The sequence below is a fragment of the Oncorhynchus tshawytscha genome, linkage group LG25, assembly GCF_018296145.1.
Source record: "Oncorhynchus tshawytscha isolate Ot180627B linkage group LG25, Otsh_v2.0, whole genome shotgun sequence".
Classification (NCBI taxonomy): domain Eukaryota; kingdom Metazoa; phylum Chordata; class Actinopteri; order Salmoniformes; family Salmonidae; genus Oncorhynchus; species Oncorhynchus tshawytscha.
The window spans coordinates 11,103,828-11,122,412 of NC_056453.1; the positions used below are offsets into that span (position 1 = coordinate 11,103,828).

General features: G+C 42.5%; 1 long non-coding RNA gene across 2 annotated transcripts; it reads right to left on the reverse strand.

Annotated features, from left to right (window-relative positions):
* Positions 1 to 17,313: 17,313 nt before the first annotated feature.
* LOC112223981 lies at positions 17,314 to 18,333 on the reverse strand. 2 transcript variants are annotated; one of them, XR_002949398.1, is made up of 3 exons: positions 18,277 to 18,333; positions 17,541 to 17,601; positions 17,314 to 17,428 (listed from the first exon to the last, which is right to left on the reverse strand). It is a non-coding gene; the product is annotated as an uncharacterized LOC112223981 (long non-coding RNA). The 2 variants fall into 2 exon arrangements; XR_002949399.1 differs by having other exon boundaries at positions 18,281 to 18,322.
* Positions 18,334 to 18,585: the final 252 nt, after the last annotated feature.

The window sequence follows — 18,585 nt, forward strand, 5'->3', positions numbered from 1 at the left end:
TGAGCCGTTGAATTGTGACTCCACTTTGTCTCTATACGGACATTTCTCTTGTTTGAATGGCTTGCGGAGGGAATAACTACACTGTTTGTATTTGTCCATATTCCCATCAACTTTCCATTATTAAATGCGGTGGTTCGCGCTTTCAGTTTTGCGCAAATGCCGCCATCTATCCATGGTTTCTGGTTAGGGTAGCTTTTAATAGTCACAGTGGGTACAATATCTCCAATGCACATCCTTATAAACTCACTCACCAAATCAGCGTATAAATCAATATTATTCTCTGAGGCTATCCACAACATGTCCGGACGACTGTGTGATCACGCTCTATGTCGCCGATGTGAGTAAGACCTTTAAGCAGGTCAACATTCACAAGGCCACAGGGCCAAATGTATTCCCAGGACATGTACTCAGAAAATGCGCTGACCAACTGGCAAGTGTCTTCACTGACATTTCAAAACTGTCCCTGACTGAGTCTGTAATACCAACATGTTTCAAGCAGACCACCATAGTCTCCGTGCCCAAGAACAGTAAGGTAACCTACCTAAATGACTACCAACCCGTAGCACTCACGTCTGTAGCTGTGAAGTGCTTTGAAAGACTGGCCATGGCTCACATCAACCCAATTATCCTATTAACCCTAGACCCACTCCAATTTGCATACCGCCCCAACAGATCCACAGATGACGCAATCTCTATTGCACTCCACACTGCACTTTCCCACCTGAACAAAAGGGACACCTACGTGAGAATGCTATTCATTGACAACAGCTCAGCTTTCAACACCATAGTGCCCACAAAGCTCATCACTAAGCTAAGGACCCCGGGACTGAAATAAAATAAAACATTTGTCACGTGCGCCAAATACAACAGGTGAAATGCTTACTTACTACAAGCCCTTCACCAACAATGCAGTTTTATGAAAAATACCTACAAAAATTATAAATAAAAGTAACAAATAATTAAAGAGCAGTAGTAAAATAACAATAGCAAAGCTGTATACAGTGTAACAGCTGTTGGTGGAAGAAGGTGAGGACCAAGGTGCAGCGTGGTACGTGTTCATATTATTTATTTGAAACTGAACACTCAAATGCAAACCAACAAAGAGAACAACCAAAACACTTCTGTCTGGTGCAGACAGAAAGCAACCACCCACAAAACTCATGTGGGCAAGAGCTACCTAAGTATGGTTTTCAATCAGAGACAACGATAGACAGTTGTCCCTGATTGAGAACCATACCCGGCCAAAAACAAAGAAATGCAAAAACATAGAAAAAGGAACATTGAATGCCCACCCTAGTCACACCCTGGCCTAACCAAAATAGAGAATAAAAGCATCTCTATGGCCAGGGCGTGACATACAGGGTGTACCGGTACAAAGTCAATGTGTGGGGGCACCGGTTAGTCGAGGTAATATATACATGTAGGTAGAGTTATTAAAGTGACTATGCATAGATAATAAACAGAGCGTAGCAGCAACATTAAAAGGGGGGGGGGATACAAATAGTCTGGGTAGCCATTTGATTATGGCTTGTTGGTAGAAGCTGTTTAGAAGCCTCTTGGACCTAGACTGGGCGCTCCGATACCACTTGCCATGCGATAGCAGAGAGAACAGTCTATGACTAGGGTTGCTGAAGTCTTTGACCATTTTTATGGCCTTCCTCTGACACCGCCTGGTGTAGAGTTCCTGGATGGTAAGGAAGCTTGGCCCCACTGATGTACTGGGCCATTTGCACTACCCTCTGTAGTGCCTGAAAGAGATAGATGGAGGAATGAAACTCCCTGCCAGATGCAGCATGACACGTGCAAACTCCTAGCACGGCTGGCGCTGAACATGTGAGGGAGGTTTCAATTATTTTCAGTAGTAGCCTAGAGGTTAGAGAGGCAGACCAGCAGTCGGAATTGAACTGGCAGCTGGAAGGCTGCTCGTCTCTTATCCAATGTACCATCTCCTGCCATTGTACCCTTAAGCAATGCACTTAACCCCTTACAATTGCTCTCCATCTAGGGGTGCTGCAGTGCTTCTGTGCCCTGTGCCTCTTAAAGTGTGTGTGCATGTATGCTTATGCGTGTGCGTGTGTGTTGGGAAAGGCAGAAGACACATTTCTGTTGTAACCAATGGACAATAAAGTTGTATTCTATGCTATTCTATCGAGTTGTTGCTTTTACCATCTTCCTTCACTGACACAGTCAATATTTTAGAATCTACCCTAATTAGCCTCATACCATATTTCTTTTCAATGCACAGAAACATCCCATACTAAAAGGCCAAATCACAGCACCAGTAGCTTTGGTCTGCTCTACACCAGGAGAAGAGAAAGACTGTGCAGAATAACCTAGCTGAAAGTAAGGCAGCACGATCAAAATGAATACATATGTCTCCTACTGGTAACAGTGGCGTGTATTCATGGATGCCAATGGAAGCCAGGCTTCCCCCAAAATGTGTAATTATTATTCCTTTTAAATAAAATAATGCATATTTGGACTCAATCTGCAAGTGGCTGAGTGCATCTCACTGGAGAAAGCATCAAAGTGAGCAAAACAGCACCCCTCTGTCTCCGTATTTAGAGCCCACCTAACTGATTCTGTCTGGTCAGAAAGAATATGAGATCGTTGCCAACCGTCGCATTGAATTAAATAGCAATGGAAGCAAGTGAGCATTTGGCCTATTTTCTTATATAAAGGAATAATCAATCAATGTTAAGCTAAACTGAGTGAGCTCAACCGTGAATGGTCCTTGCGCACCAAAAACAAAGTTTGGATTTGGCTTCACGCCAATCACATCAAAAGCAAAACGTAATTGACAGAAGAAAATCTAATTGTTGCATCTCATTGTGTCGTTACCCTCCGGTGGCTAGCTAGCTAAAATCGTCCCTTTCCTAAATTAGCCATGGATGGACACACACACACACACACACACACACACAGACAGAGCGAGAGAGAGTACCATGGACAGCCACATGATATTTAGCTTATGTTGATTGGACTAAATCGTTTTTGGTATCTTTAAGTTGTCACTGTATTTGCATTCACCTGCAGCCAGGTGGTTTATTTGGCATGGCGCCTTATGACACAGAGCTGGTCTGTGCTAAATGGATACCACTAGCCCACTGTTTGTGACAGACAAATTGATATTTTGCGCTTTATAAATAAAATACATTAATATTGTGTGTGTCCATACAGTATGTTGACTGCATAACACACCATAATGTACACTACCGTTGAAAGGTTTGGGGTCACTTAGAAATTGGGGTCACAGCGCAAAATGGCTCTAACCAGAAAAGAAAGAGGAGTGGGAGGCCCCGTTGCACAACTGAGCAAGAGGACACGTATATTAGTGTCTAGTTTGAGAAACAGACACCTCACAAGTCCTCAACTGGCAGCTTCATTAAATAGTACCCGCAAAACACCAGTCTCAACAACAGCAGTGAAGAGGCAACTCCGGGATGCTAGCCCCCCTCCACCCTCTGAGGATATGTATAACTTAATATTATGTCTCCAGAGAAACCCATATTGACATTTTTGGATTTGCCCTAGAGTAACTACTTTTCGGAGAATTACACACCAATACAGATCTCTATGTATGTTCAGATGGTGTCTGAGTTCTGTATTGCAGTTCTGTCAAGTACACCTTTGGCAGATTTTATATGCAAAAACATATAATTAATTTGGGTTTTGCAGAAAGTAATACGATACATGGTATTGAAAAGTACAATCTTAGGCAAATACATGGGGTGCCATTGTCACGTTCACAGTCTTTAAACTCCCTGTCATAAATGAGCCAATGCGCAGCGTGCATGTAATTCCACATCTTTTAATAAAGTGAAACTTTCACAAAAAAAACAAAACAGGTAAACAGAAACCGACCATGACGCACACAAACACACACAGAAAATAAATAATTACCCACAAACACAGGTGGGAAAAAAGGCTACCTAAGTATGATTCCCAATCAGAGACAATGATAGACAGCTGCCTCTGATTGGGAACCATACCCGGCCAAAAACAAAGAAATAGAAAACATGCCCACCCAAGTCACACCCTGACCTAACCAAATAGAGAAATAAAACGGCTCTCTCAGTACAGGGCGTGACAGCTATATTTCGGCAGACGATCTGTCTATCTGGTCAAAATCACTGATACATGTCCCTCTCCACCATATGGTGGTATGGATAAATTGTAATTATGTCTCCTAGATCTCCATGTCCTTTTTATCACATTTCTATAAGCAGACTTACTGTGGGTGTTTTTGGCTGGGGTTGAAATGACCCAAGTCGGTCATATGAGGGTTAAGGCTCCTGCAGCTTCAAAACATATTTTCCATCCATTTATCTCCTCTCTCCCACAGTCCCTCTATACTGCTTTGGTAATATAGCTCAGTTGTTGGCTCTTGGCGATTACACTTATTGCGATAGGCAGAACAACCCAATCATAACACTGCAAGGGTTTCAAGGAATCATCCTCTTATTTATTCCCAGAAAGAGTTTGGATAGACAGGCAGTGTCTACTCCAATTGTTTTTATTAAGTGAGGAGATTTATAGTTTAGGGCAATGACGCACTTAGAGACCTGCATTTTGAGTGCACCCCACTGTTTTTGCACTTTTCATTCAGTTGGAGTAACTCAATTTCCAGGTAAATCACCCAAGAGGGACTTCAAAATTGGACGTGCCTTGATTTGAAGGGAAATGCCTTCAAATCAAATAAAATTGTATTGGTCACATACACATGGTTAGCAGATGTTAATGCGAGTGTAGCGAAAATCTTGTGCTTCCAGTTCCGACAGTGCAGTAATATCTAACAAGTAATCTGAACAATTCCCCAAAAACGACCTAATACACACACATCTAAAAGGGGTGAATGAGAATATGTACATATAAATATATGGATGAGCGATGGCCGAGGGGCATAGGCAAGGTGCAATAGATGGTATAAAATACAATATATACATATGATAATGTAATGTAAGATATGTAAACATTATTAAAGTGGTGTTATTTAAAGTGTCATTGTTTAAAGTGACAAGTGATCCATTTGTTAAGGTGGCCAGTGATTGGGTATCCATGTAGGCAGCAGCCTCTCTGAGTTAGTGATTGCTGTTTAGCAGTCTGATGGCCTTGAGATAGAAGCTGTTCTTCAGTCACTCGGTCCCAGCTTTGATGCACCTGTACTGACCTCGCCTTCTGGATGGTAGCGGTGTGAACAGGCAGTGGCTCAGGTGGTTGTTGTCTTTGATGATCTTTTTTGCCTTCCTGTGACATTGTCTGCTATAGGTGTCCTGGAGGGCAGGTATTTTGCCCCCAGTGATGTGTTGTGCAGTGATGTGGAGTGCCTTGAGGTTGAGGGTGGAGCAGTTACCGTACCAGGCTGTGATACAGCCCGACAGGATGCTCTCGATTGTGGATCTGTAAAATTTAGTCAGGGTTTTGGGTGACAAGCCAAATTTCTTCAGCCTCCTGAGTTTGAAAAGGCGCTGTTGCGCCTTCTTCGCCACACTGTCTGTGTGGGTGGACCATTTCAGTTTGTCGTTGATGTGTACGCCGAGGAATTTAAAACGTTCCACTTTCTCCACTGCTGTCCCTTCAATGTGGAATGGGGGCTGCTCCCTCTGATCATGTCCTTTGTTTTGTTGACATTGACTGTTTTCCTGACACCACACTCTGAGTGCCCTCACCTCCTGTAGGCTGTCTCGTCATTGTTGGTAATCAAGCCTACTACTGTTGTGTTGTCTGCAAACTTGATGATTGAGTTGGAGGTGTGCATGGCCACCAAGTCATGGGTGAACAGGGAGTACAGGAGGGGGCTGAGCACGCACCCTTGTGGGGCCCCAGTGTTGAAGGTCAGCGAGGTGGAGATGTTTTCCTACCTTCACCACCTGGGGGCGGGCCGTCAGAAAGTCCAGGACCCAATTGCACAGGGCGGGGTTGAGGCCCAGGACCTCCAGCTTGATGATGAGCTTGGAGGGTACTATGGTGTTGAATGCTGAGCTGTAGTCAATGAACAGCAAAACCATCCACTAGGGGGCAACAGTGAGCGCTTTTACCATCAAGTAAGGCATGGATTTTGCTAGGGTATTGTGGACGGGGTTTGTATGATAGGCATAATCCCACGACTCTGGATCAGAAGGTTGCATGTTTAATCCCAGTGGTGGACACTTCTAAAAAAAAATTGGAGGGGGTTTAACCCACACCTTAACCCTTAATTTAACCATTCGGGAATGAGTGCCTAAACTTAAATGTTTTAACCCTATCCTAAACCCTTCTAAGTGTTAAGTTTGGAAATGTGTCATTTTTTAGAAACGGTACGATACTGAGCAGGAGAAATCAACCCAGAGTGTCAAAAACACACACTTTTGATGTTTGGAGAAACATAGACAAACGTCTAATTCTGCAATGAGACTGTGAGAGCTTGTTGCAATTTCTCTGTGTCGTGTTGGCTTTCTAAAGTGTCTTCGTTCTCTCTTCTCTGCCGGCACACTAATTTGCATGTTGCCTTTGCAGAAACTACTGTTAGTGTTGCACACTTTAAAACTGTTCAATGGACAAATAACAGTGAGTCACTTGTTTTTTGTTGTTGTTATTGTCTAGTAGTGATTGAGTCGTTTTGCATATGGTCACGTAGATAAGAAATCACTATGGATTGATTAAAGGATTACAGTGGGTAAACCCTCAAAATTACTGGTACAAAATTGTGGCATGTGCGTAAGTACATGCGTGATCAGTTGCCTATTTAAGTTCCATTTCAAGTCAGTGTGTGTGTTTCCTCAAGCTGTTGAGGTGTCGGAAACAGATACACACCCCCATTGACACTGGCAGTAGCATGAATGAATCCGAGTGTGTGATGATATCGTGTGCGCGCATGTGTATGTGTGTGTAGCGGGAGCTGGTCGTGGATGGATTGGCACTCCCTCCAGAAGCGAACAGGAACGTAGGACGATCTGGGCTGGTGACCATTTCCAGGGCTGCAGCCTTGTGCCAAGTTAATAGCTGCCTTCAATCTCTATCCACACGTTCTCTGTGCTCCAAAGACGGAGTGTGAAAAAATTGCTTGGGCGCTGGGCCCAAGAGAAAATAAACCACCTACACCTAAAATGGAAAGAGCGACAGCATGTCGGAACATGGAGTTAATACACGTGTCAGAATCATCAACACGTTTGTTGTGTTTACCAGCGTGGCTTGTCTGCCCAGCAACAGACAATCACAATCAGGCTGCAGATGGACACCACCACTGTCCACTGGTCCCATTGGGAGTCAATGATCAGGCTATATTCTGCATCCTGCTTAGAGAGTTTTGTGGTTTCAATGAAATAGCATATGGAAACTTCCAGGATGGTGATGATTCACCTGTGTTCTGCAGAAGCATTGAAATGTAATGAATTTTTTTTCGAATAGACTGCTACTGTGACATCACAGGAGGCTGCTGAGGGGGAAGACAGCTCATAATAATGTCAGGAACGTTCCACTGACGTTCCACTGACGTTCCACTGATGTTCCACGTTCCACTGATGTTTCACGTTCCACTGATGTTCCACGTTCCACTGATGTTCCACTGATGTTCCACTGATGTTCCACTGATGTTCCACGTTCCACTGATGTTCCACTGATGTTCCACGTTCCACTGATGTTCCACGTTCCACTGATGTTCCACGTTCCACTGATGTTCCACGTTCCACTGATGTTCCACGTTCCACTGATGTTCCACGTTCCACTGATGTTCCACGTTCCACTGATGTTCCACGTTCCACTGATTCTGCTCCAGCCATTACCACAAACCCGTCCTCCCCAATTAAGGTGCCTCCAACCTCCTGTGTGTGAAGTGACTATAATGAGAATTTCCATGCCTAGTAATTTTCTCTGTTCTACTGAAATCGTTAACTGCTGCTAATCCTTTAGTAGGACAGCCTTAAGTGGAATTTCAGTTGTAAAATTAAGCATTTTGACATACACCCTAAGAAGGGAGTTCTAAATGTTTAGACACAAGTATGAAATGCTGTGACAAAACACATCTATTTTGGGCCTGTGTTTCCCACCAAACAATGTCTCATAGAAGCTTCCATCCTGTAAAACACCTCTTAGAACCTCACCCCTCCTTCCACCTCCCAATAAGGACATTTTGAAGTATTTGCTCCATGTGTGAGTCACAATTCCTCCATCTAATATAAAAAAACCTCCTATTTTTAGCATGCATCTTTCTTTATGCCTCGGGGCTTGGTGATTAAAATGTTGCTCTGTTTAAGTCCACCCCGACAAGTCCAAATTCGAAAGCCTAATACATTCACACTTCCACCCAAGCTGCATACCAATCACATCTATAACGAGCGTATGCGTTAGTGAGTGATGTCAATGTCTGTACGCTTTCGCGTTGTATGGATTGATTGGAATGTTGTTTTCTGTTTTTGCTCTAAGCTTGTATTATTTATGCCACCAGTCTATGCCTGCTTACGTATAGACATTAATGACTCATGTTAGGAGCCCCTCGCAAATGTGGTGTTGACTCGCCAACCTCTTGGATATGCCAGTGTTCTCATTATACGCATAATCTAGTACCTTACACTCTGACACAATTACCTATAATTGGTTGTTGTAGGTGTTGGAAAGGTAGGTCAAGGCCATGGATACACCTACGCAACATCCACATCCACGGCCATGGAAGCACCAACGCAAAAAGATCACATTCAAATACAATGTCATTGCAAACGGCCAAAAGTTTCACGTCGCATCCTTCTTTGCAAAAACCTTCGATGCAACTGGCTTGTTGTCGGTTGGTCTTTCGGATAGTGCTGTTGTGTTGTGGTCACTCAGATAATCTGGCTGTGTTGTGGTAAACCATGCATTGTGCGTCGTGTTGCTGTAACTATATGTGATTGTGTTGCGAATGCTCGGTGTCAGTGTTACAGAGATGTGTTATGTTAGGGACCCATGTTATTTCTGAGTGGTGACAAAGGCCAAGCACTGAGCAAACAGTTGTGTCACAGACCTCTCAGATACTGTAACCCAATTTAAGGGGAGGCTGATGGAGGATGAATGGACACTGTGTGTGTGTGTTTGTGTGTGTGTACAACTGGACATTTTCCACAACAGACACACTGTAAAAAAGATACCTTAACTAATCACTTAATCAGTTTTATTCTGTGAGTTGAGTGGACTTCAAATGGACAAGAACTTGAGCTAATGTGCTAAAGTTTGTTCACTCAACAAACTCTGCTCGAAGAGAGCTGAATTTTAAAAAGCTTGCTAAGTAAAACTACAAATTCATGTTTGCTTTTGGAAAGCAGCACTGTATGTTGGTTCACCTAAATGCCCAAATGTTGAACAAACTCACAATTCTATTTGTATTCTTTGTAGTTGTTAACATACCACCACATTCAGAGGCTGGCACTAAGACAGCATTGAATGAGCTGTATTCCGCAATAAGCAAAACAAGAAAAGGCTCACCCATAGGCAGAGCTCCAAGTAGCCAGAGACATTATTGCAGGAAAACTTAAATACGTTTTACCAAATTTCCATCAGCATGTTAAATGTGCAACCAGAGGAAAATGAACTCTGGACCACCTATACTCCACACACAGAGACACACACAAAGCTCTCCCTCACCCTCCATTTGGCAAATCTGACCATAATTCTATCCTCCTGATTCCTGTTGACAAGCAAAAATGAAAGCAGGAAGCAGATGTTAAGCTACAGGACTGTTTTGTTAGCACAGACTGGAATATGTTCCGGGATTCCTCCGATGGCATTGAGGAGTACACCACATCAGTCATTGGCTTCATCAATAAGTGCGTCGATGATGTCGTCCCCACAGTGACCGTACGTGCATACCCCAACCAGAAGCCATGGATTACAGGCAGCATCCGCACTGAGCTAAAGGCTAAAGCTGTCGCTTTGAAGGAGCGGGACTCTAACCCGGAAGCATATAAGAAATCCCGCTATGCCCTGCGACGAACCATCAAACAGCAAAGCATCAATACAGAACTAAGATCGAATCATACTACATCGGCTCTGATGCTCGTCGGATGTGGCAGGGCTTGCAAATCATTACAGACTACAAAGGGAAGCACAGCAAAACTACACTGCTCAAAAAAATAAAAGGGAACACTAAAATAACACATCCTAGATCTGAATGAATGAAATATTCTTATTAAATACTTTTTTCTTTACATAGTTGAATGTGCTGACAACAAAATCACACAAAAATTATCCATGGAAATCAAATTTATCAACCCATGGAGGTCTGGATTTGGAGTCACACTCAAAATTAAAGTGGAAAACAACACTACAGGCTGATCCAACTTTGACGTAATGTCCTTAAAACCAGTCAAAATGAGGCTCAGTAGTGTGTGTGGCCTCCACGTGCCTGTATGACCTCCCTACAACGCCTGGCCATGCTCCTGATGAGGTGGCGGATGGTCTCCTGAGGGATCTCCTCCCAGACCTGGACTAAAGCATCCGCCAACTCCTGGACAGTCTGTGGTGCAATGTGGCGTTGGTGGATGGAGCGAGACATGATGTCCCAGATGTGCTCAATTGGATTCAGGTCTGGGGAACGGGCGGGCCAGTCCATAGCATCAATGCCTTCCTCTTGCAGGAATGGCAGTCAGGCTACCTCTGGCGAGCACATGGAGGGCTGTGCGGCCCCCCAAAGAAATGCCACCCCACGACTGACCCACCGCCAAACCGGTCATGCTGGAGGATGTTGCAGGCAGCAGAACGTTCTCCACGGCGTCTCCAGACTGTCACGTCTGTCACATGTGTTCAGTGTGAACCTGCTTTCATCTGTGAAGAGCACAGGGCGCCAGTGGCGAATTTGCCAATCTTGGTGTTCTCTCGCAAATGCCAAACGTCCTGCACGGTGTCAGGCTGTAAGTACAACCTCCACCTGTGGACGTCGGGCCCTCATACCACCCTCATGGAGTCTGTTTCTGACCGTTTGAGCAGACAAATGCACATTTGTGGCCTGCTGGAGGTCATTTTGCAGGGCTCTGGCAGTGCTCCTCCTTGCACAAAGGTGGAGGTAGCGGTCCTGCTGCTGGGTTGTTGCCCTCCTACGGCCTCCTCCACGTCTCCTGATGTACTGGCCTGTCTCAGACACAGCAAAAACCTTCTTGCCACAGCTTGCATTGATGTCCCATCCTGGATGAGCTGCACTACCTGAGCCACTTGTGTGGGTTGTAGACTCCGTCTCATGCTACCACTAGAGTGAAAGCACCGCCAGCATTCAAAAGTGACCAAAACATCAGCCAGGAAGCATAGGAACTGAGAAGTGGTCTGTGGTCACCACCTACAGAACCACTCCTTTATTGGGGGTGTCTTGCTAATTGCCTATAATTTCCACCTGTTGTCTATTCCATTTGCACTACATAATGTGAAATTCATTGTCAATCAGTGTTGCTTCCTAAGTGGACAGTTTGATATCACAGAAGTGTGATTGACTTGGAGTTACATTGTGTTGTTTAAGTGTTCCCTTTTTTTTTGAGCAGTGTACTTCTATGCTCGCTTCGAGGCAAATAACACTGAAACATGCATGAGAGCATCAGCTATTCCGGAAGACTGATCACGCTTTCCGCAGCCGATGTGAGTAAGACCTTTAAACAGGTCAACATTCACAAGGCCATAGGGCCAGACGGATTACCACATTGATTGGTTGATTAATCTTATGCTACACAAACATAAATAACATACCCTTTTCTAAACTAATCCAATCTGTTAGTGTTTGGACTTTTTGCACCTGTTACTGAGACGGTTGTTCCAGTTTATGTGATTTAGGTAGTCTCAATAATAAATCTTCCCTATCCGGCAATCATTCTCAATGCTGGTTGGAAGTGATTAAAAGTTCAAATTTTTAGATACCTTCACTCTGGCTAGATTCAAATAGAAATTACGGGTGTGTCGTCCACCGTAGAGGAAATGTCCTTTCCTTTCAGACTGATTTCACAGTATCACCAAATGGAAAAATATACTAGATCTTTCTACTTTGTTTTTATGTGATTTTTTCCCATGGTCCGTCTTCCTGTTAGGTCTGCTAATTTGAAGTGAAAACCGTAAGGAGCATAGATATCCAGGAAAAGAGAACAGTTTAGTAAATAAACAGAAAAAGTACAATAATGATGCTTATACTGTATGCTAGATAAAGACTGCACACATATTGTCCACAGAAACGTCCCTTATTTACATATAATTTATATGTTTGGTTGTAGGCCCCCCTCTTTCAACAACATTTCTGTGTACTCTGTAGGTTTTCACAAGTCTGTCAATAGGGAAAGCTTTGGGACACAACACTGGGAGTCTGTGTAATGGTTGGACTCCCTGAGTTGTGCATGGATCTGGTGGGTGGCAACGGAAAATAACCTTACCCCGATATGGCGGCTGAACAAAAAAAAATGTTTCCCGTTAACAAAGATATATGTATAAACTCTAGGAACTCTACTTACCAGACATAAAGTGAAATGTGTCCCTCGCTATCAAATAAACGTCTGAATTCAACTTTTGTCCGAAACACCATATTTTAGTGCTAGATTTATTGGTGGGAGGTCTCGTGTGAAATGGCAGACCGCTGTCAAACTCAGCAGGATTATTTAATTAATTTTAGAATAAGGCTGTAACGTAACAAAATGTGGAAAAAGTCAAGGGGTCTGAAAATTTTCCCAAGGCACTGTACATTGCATCATTGCATATGTGTTTTCTCAACACATTCGAGATATGAAGCTATATGCATTCCACAAATACTTCTCTTGGCTGAGGTGCATATGCGGATCTTCATATGCTTTTCGATATGCTGAAAATAAGGAGAATTTCTGATGCATTTCTGAGTTTTCAGCACATGCTCAATTATTTGACAAATATCAAATCCATATTTTTCTTTCATGCAACAGATATAATATAAGTGGGTGCACACGCATCAGGTTTGTGTCTTCAATTTATCTCACCTCAGATATATCCCTGGACTCATACAGTAGCAGTGAGATTTTTGAGGTCCGGATTGGATGCACGTAGAAACTGTCCCATTAAAGGAGAATATTGTTGCTGCGTATATGAAATTAAGGACATGCATATCTGGAACATGTCTGCTCCTCATATCTTATATAAATATATCCAATAACCTAAAACACAAGTCCAATCTACACTGGAGTTGCTTACCAAGAAGACAGTGAATGTTGTGGCGGTGTCACGACTTGTTCGGGCAGCGTTCGGCGATCGATGTCACCGGCCTTCTAGTCATCACCGCTCCATTTTTCATATATCCATTTGTCCTGTCTTGTTTCCATACACACCTGGTTTTCATTTCCCCAATCAATCTACTTGTATTTAACCCTCTGTTTCCCATCATGTTTTGTGTGTAATTGTTTCATTGTTAAGTGGTGTGAGTTTACGCGCTTTACTTTTATGTTGCATTTTTTGAGTGCGTTTGATTTATGTAGTGCTCTCGTTTTTGGAACTGTAATACAAGTGCGCCTGTTCATTATACTCTGCTCTCCTGCACATGACTTCGCCTCCAATACACCATTGACAGGAGGAGCTACATTTTGACTTAAATCAACTTGAAAATCTATGGCAAGACCTGAAAATGGTTGCCTAGCAATGATCTAGAGGCGAAAGAAACGTACACCTATTTAGGCGAGTTGCTGGCTAGCGGAGTGGAACACTTAAAAAACAAAGGAGAGCCGCACACTCTAGGAGCGCAGATGCAAAAATATTTATGTCCAATGTTTCGACAGACAAGCTGTTTTCATCAGGGTATAATGACACACACTGCGGGATGACTCCTTTATATAGTGTCAAAAGACACACACAGGTGTCTGTAATCATGGCCGGGTGTGGCCTGATATCATTGGTTAATTCTCATATATTAAAAGAGCATACAAAAAACATAAATGGATAGCGTACGATCATAGATACAATTTGACTACATAAGCCTAAACATTTACATTAGCAAAATCACAATAATGGCTTCAGATCAAAGTCTACGTTGAGACCGAAGGGAGCAAGGGTCTTTAAATTAAAGATCCAGGCAGCCTCTTGTTTTAACAAATTGTCGAGATCACCCCCTCTCCTAGGGAGGGTGACATGTTCGATGCCAATATAACGTAGAGACGAAATCGAGTGGTTTTCTTCCAAAAAGTGGGCAGCAACTGGGTAAATCGAGTTTTTGCACCAAATGGTGCTACGATGCTCTGAGATACGTACTTTTAATTTGCGCTTTGTTTTACCCACATAATTTTTACCACAAGGACACGTTATAAGATAAGTAACTGCCGTAGTGGAGCACGTGATAACACCTTTGATTGGGATCTGTTTCCCTGTTTGGTTGTGTTTGAAGGATCTACATTTATAAGTGCCATTGCATTGAGCACAGCCATTACATTTGTAGTTTCCATCCAGTAGGTGCGCAAATAGACATTGTACTTACTTATAAGGTCTTCAATACTTACCTTTGGGCTAAAGGGGAATACTATATCATTATATTTTATTATTTTGTATTTACTAATTAAATATTTAGCACCTACTTGCTTGGTTCCTGGGAAGTACATATGGTACTAAATTGTTACCATGTATTTACTTTTTGTTCCTAGGTATTTACCTTGTTAATATTTAGTAATTACCGGGCTGCTAAATCCAAAGACTCACACACCTTACAACACCTTACAACACCTTACAACACACAACTGCTGGCATTCCACCACTGCACTAAACTATCTATGTATTACCAAGTATGTTTACATAACAGTTCAACACTTTCCATGACTACACAGTACTTCATTCTTCATTTGGATCCCAATTAGGACAAATATTCCATTTGGTGATGCCGTTTCTTTTTATGTGAGTTGTTCCATGGTCCGTCTTCCTGGAAATCTAAAAGGGAAAGTACAACAACAATGCCTACATGCTAGATAAAGACTGCACAAATATTGTTTCTCAAAAGTTTGTTGCCCACACAAACCTCCCTTATTTATGTATGTCTTATGTTTGGTTGTAGGCCTCCTTCGTTCAATACATTTCTGAGTACTCTGTAGGTTTTTACACTTAGTTTTGGGACACAACATTGTGATTCTGTGTACTGGTTGGACCTCCCTGAGTTGTGCACTGTTCTGGTGGGCAGCGAAGGAAAATAACCCTTCCCCAATATGGCTGGCTTCACAAAAAAAAAAACATCCCCCCCCCCCAAAAAAAATGCTAACCTCCCTGTTATTGTGATGGTGAGAGGTTAGCATGTCTTGGGGGGGATGATATTTGTGCCTCTGTAACTTTCTCACTCATTATTCATGATTAATTCAGGACGATCCGTAATCATGGTAGCATCCACATTAATGTAGAAGTGTTTAGAAACATTATATTCTTATTTACAATAAAAGTGACTCCAAAATGACACAGTACATTATTTCACATTCATTTCTATTGGGCATAAAAAAATTCAGAAACACCAAAACAAACAGCAAATGCATATGTTGAGCTTTACTGTGCCTGGGTCTGAAGTGCATGGTAAGAGTGGCCCCTACTGCTGAATCTGGATATTTTTTCCCCCCTAAACTCAAGACATATTTCCTACTTGACCTTTAACAGGATCATGTATCATGTAAAACTTTCAATAAATCATTAAATACCCTATATTTTCAATATGTTGCATTCTTTATGTAATGGCTACATTTGGTATATTTTCTGTTCTGCAAAAAAAAACACATTGGCATATTATTCAACACCAAAGACACGAGACAATCATTGACAAGATGCAGTGACATGTGAAGAGGCTTTGTGAGATGCAGTGGTTGACTGGGCAGTGGACAGTAGACACACACATCGCTTAACCCTAACTCGCCCCAGAGACAGTCATCATCAGGGCAAACACTTGTTGTCCAACAGTCTTGACAACATTATTTTCCTAATCTCCTTCCCTTCATGACAACTGTAAAAATGACAACACTTAAAAATCATTACAAGAAAAGCCTACCAGTGCTTTTACAATTTGATTAACACCAGAGATAAGAGGAGAGGAAAGGAGGGGGCATTGGTACAAAGGCATTGTGTGAAACAAGATTCAAATGAGTTAGCTACAACATCATGCTGATACGGTTAGACTGAAAGCAGTTAGAACCATAGCCGTATAGAGGTCAGGCCAAAGCTTGCTACGCCCGCTCTGTGAATCACTGGGGGAAAGGACACTCACAATAGGTGAACTAGCAATGAACAACCTTTTAGCACCAATTTCAAATGATTTTGTAAAACTTAATTAGAAGCTAGAGACATTCAGCTAGGTGTACTGTACAGAACTGTACTGTACAGAAAATCATCTCAGTATGAGTGATGGATGAAACATTTTAGAAGCTTGATAGGCCATTGACAATGTTGCCTGTGATCACATTTTAGGAAGTGGCAGCAATAGCTGACACCATTGCAACAAAAATCACAAAATGGTTACCCGTTTAGTTGTTGGCTCGCAATCAGTGTTGCTCTTTGTTAATAAAGGCAACTTGATCATAAGTTCTTCACTAGACCACTGTGAATATACTGCAAGGCCTGCAAAGAGATATACATGCTTTTTGATGGAAGAGCTTGACCATATTTGTTCACAGCAGAGGGTATAGGATATTTAGGATATCATCTGTATGGGTCATTTAACAATGTGTGCATGAATGAGTGAAGGGGCATAACGATGCACATTTGAGTGATAGCGCAGTAATGAGCCTTGAATGTATAGGCTTTACCCGCATTTAAAGCGCACTTCTGGGTTTTCCGATCACGAGTAAATCCGATTACGAGTATGATGTGTGATAAAACAGATACGATGACGAGTATGATGAGATCGGCACACCACTTATTTCTACCTCATGCTTCAGTCTATGTGTGCCCCCTAGTGGTCAAACAGATGAATACTCACTTCACTTCAAGTTGGAGAAGTTAGTGGAGGTATTCACTCTAGCAGTTGAACCCCAATATAGTGTAGGTCTTCAGGGTGGAGAAGGGGAGGTTGGTGTGTGTGCTTAAGGGTTCAGCGCCTCTTGCTCTCCATGATGGCCCTCCAGTCATGGGCCCAGGAGAGCAGGCGCTGGCTGGAGCTGGGGGTTACATTTTTTGTTGTGGCAGGCAGTGAACAGGATGTGCTCCCAAGTTGAGTTGGGCTCTACACCTGCAACAGAGGCACATCACAAAGGTCACGTAATGCTTGTCGATTAATCTAACGGTCTGGAGTACTAACTACCAACAAACTAAACTGTAATATACCTAAATGTATGACAAAGTAGCATGCATATGGCACCATCACATAAATGCAAAACACATACATTTAGACACACCCAGTTTTCCAGCTTTGCTACAAACACTCGACTCGCCTTGGATGTCTGGTCGTGTCATCTATGAGGATGTCCCCAGTCACCATGGTCTTGTCTCAGGTCAGGAAGATCTGCTCCAAGAAGTCATAGCTCAGGTGTTTCTCTTTCCAGGCACACTGAACACGCATGCGCAAGGGAGAGTGCAAAGACTATTATTGTTAGAAAGAGGTAACACAATCACCATTCTGCCTCCAGCCTACAGGGTTTCTGTCTTGACTCTGAGCTTACCTTCTCACCAGGGCAGTGTATATGATGTTTTATAGAGCTGGTGCAAATAAAACCATCTGTGCTGGAAAACAGAGAAGAAAACAAAAGGGTTAGTTTGTTTTCAATGTAAATTTTCAACAACATACCGTTTGTGAAAGGTGAGCAAAGAAGATGTCCTAACATGAGAATGCAGGCTAATGTTGGAACAGGGAGACCTGTGAATTTGTTAAATGAGGACAATTAAATGAGGACATCTTCGCGGATATACACTTGAACTGGTCATGAAGAAAAGTTATCTCACTGCCAAATAGGCGTAAAGTTATCTTAGGCAGTAATGACATTATTTACTTGTCTCACTAATTTCTGTCCGTGATCGAACAATGGCTTCATGAAGCGTGAGATGTGTTCGAAAGTCCAGAACGTCAATGTGTTATTCTTAATAGGGTTCCATTTAAATAAAAACTATTTTGGAATGCTGATTCGTTACTAATGCAACTAACTAATTGACACTGTCAAATACTTTTTCTGGTTTTATCCTTTATTGCAATTGGTCAGACTTTGACATTTGTGCTGCATAGCATTAGCCAGCAAGCTAGCTAAACTAAGCACTATGTTGATTATGCCTTTCAGCACTGTATTTGGACTTGTTAGTGACTATCAGTATGGACTGGTGTCGCAACCCTCAGCTATTAGTGCCGCAACCCGTCAGCCGCACAGCAGCTGTAAAATTTGGTGCAAATGCTCCCAGAAGTGTTACCTACTGTACAACATCCCCCAAGATGTAAAGTCTGCCTACATCTTCATCAAAGACAATGTCCTGAAACAAGATGACGCACATGTCCTCAGTTTCTCTGTTGGGTTTACAAATCCAGAGGCAAACTTGTACCATGAAAGGGTAAACATCAACAACATTCAATATTAGCATATCAACATGAACTTTTTACATCAAAACAGGCTGCAGGAGAAGCAAAATAACAGTGAAGGGAGGAATCAGTCAGCTCTGGGGACCACTTCTTCTCCATACGTAGGGTTTTCACTCTTTTCTGTAATATCAACAAGAATGAAT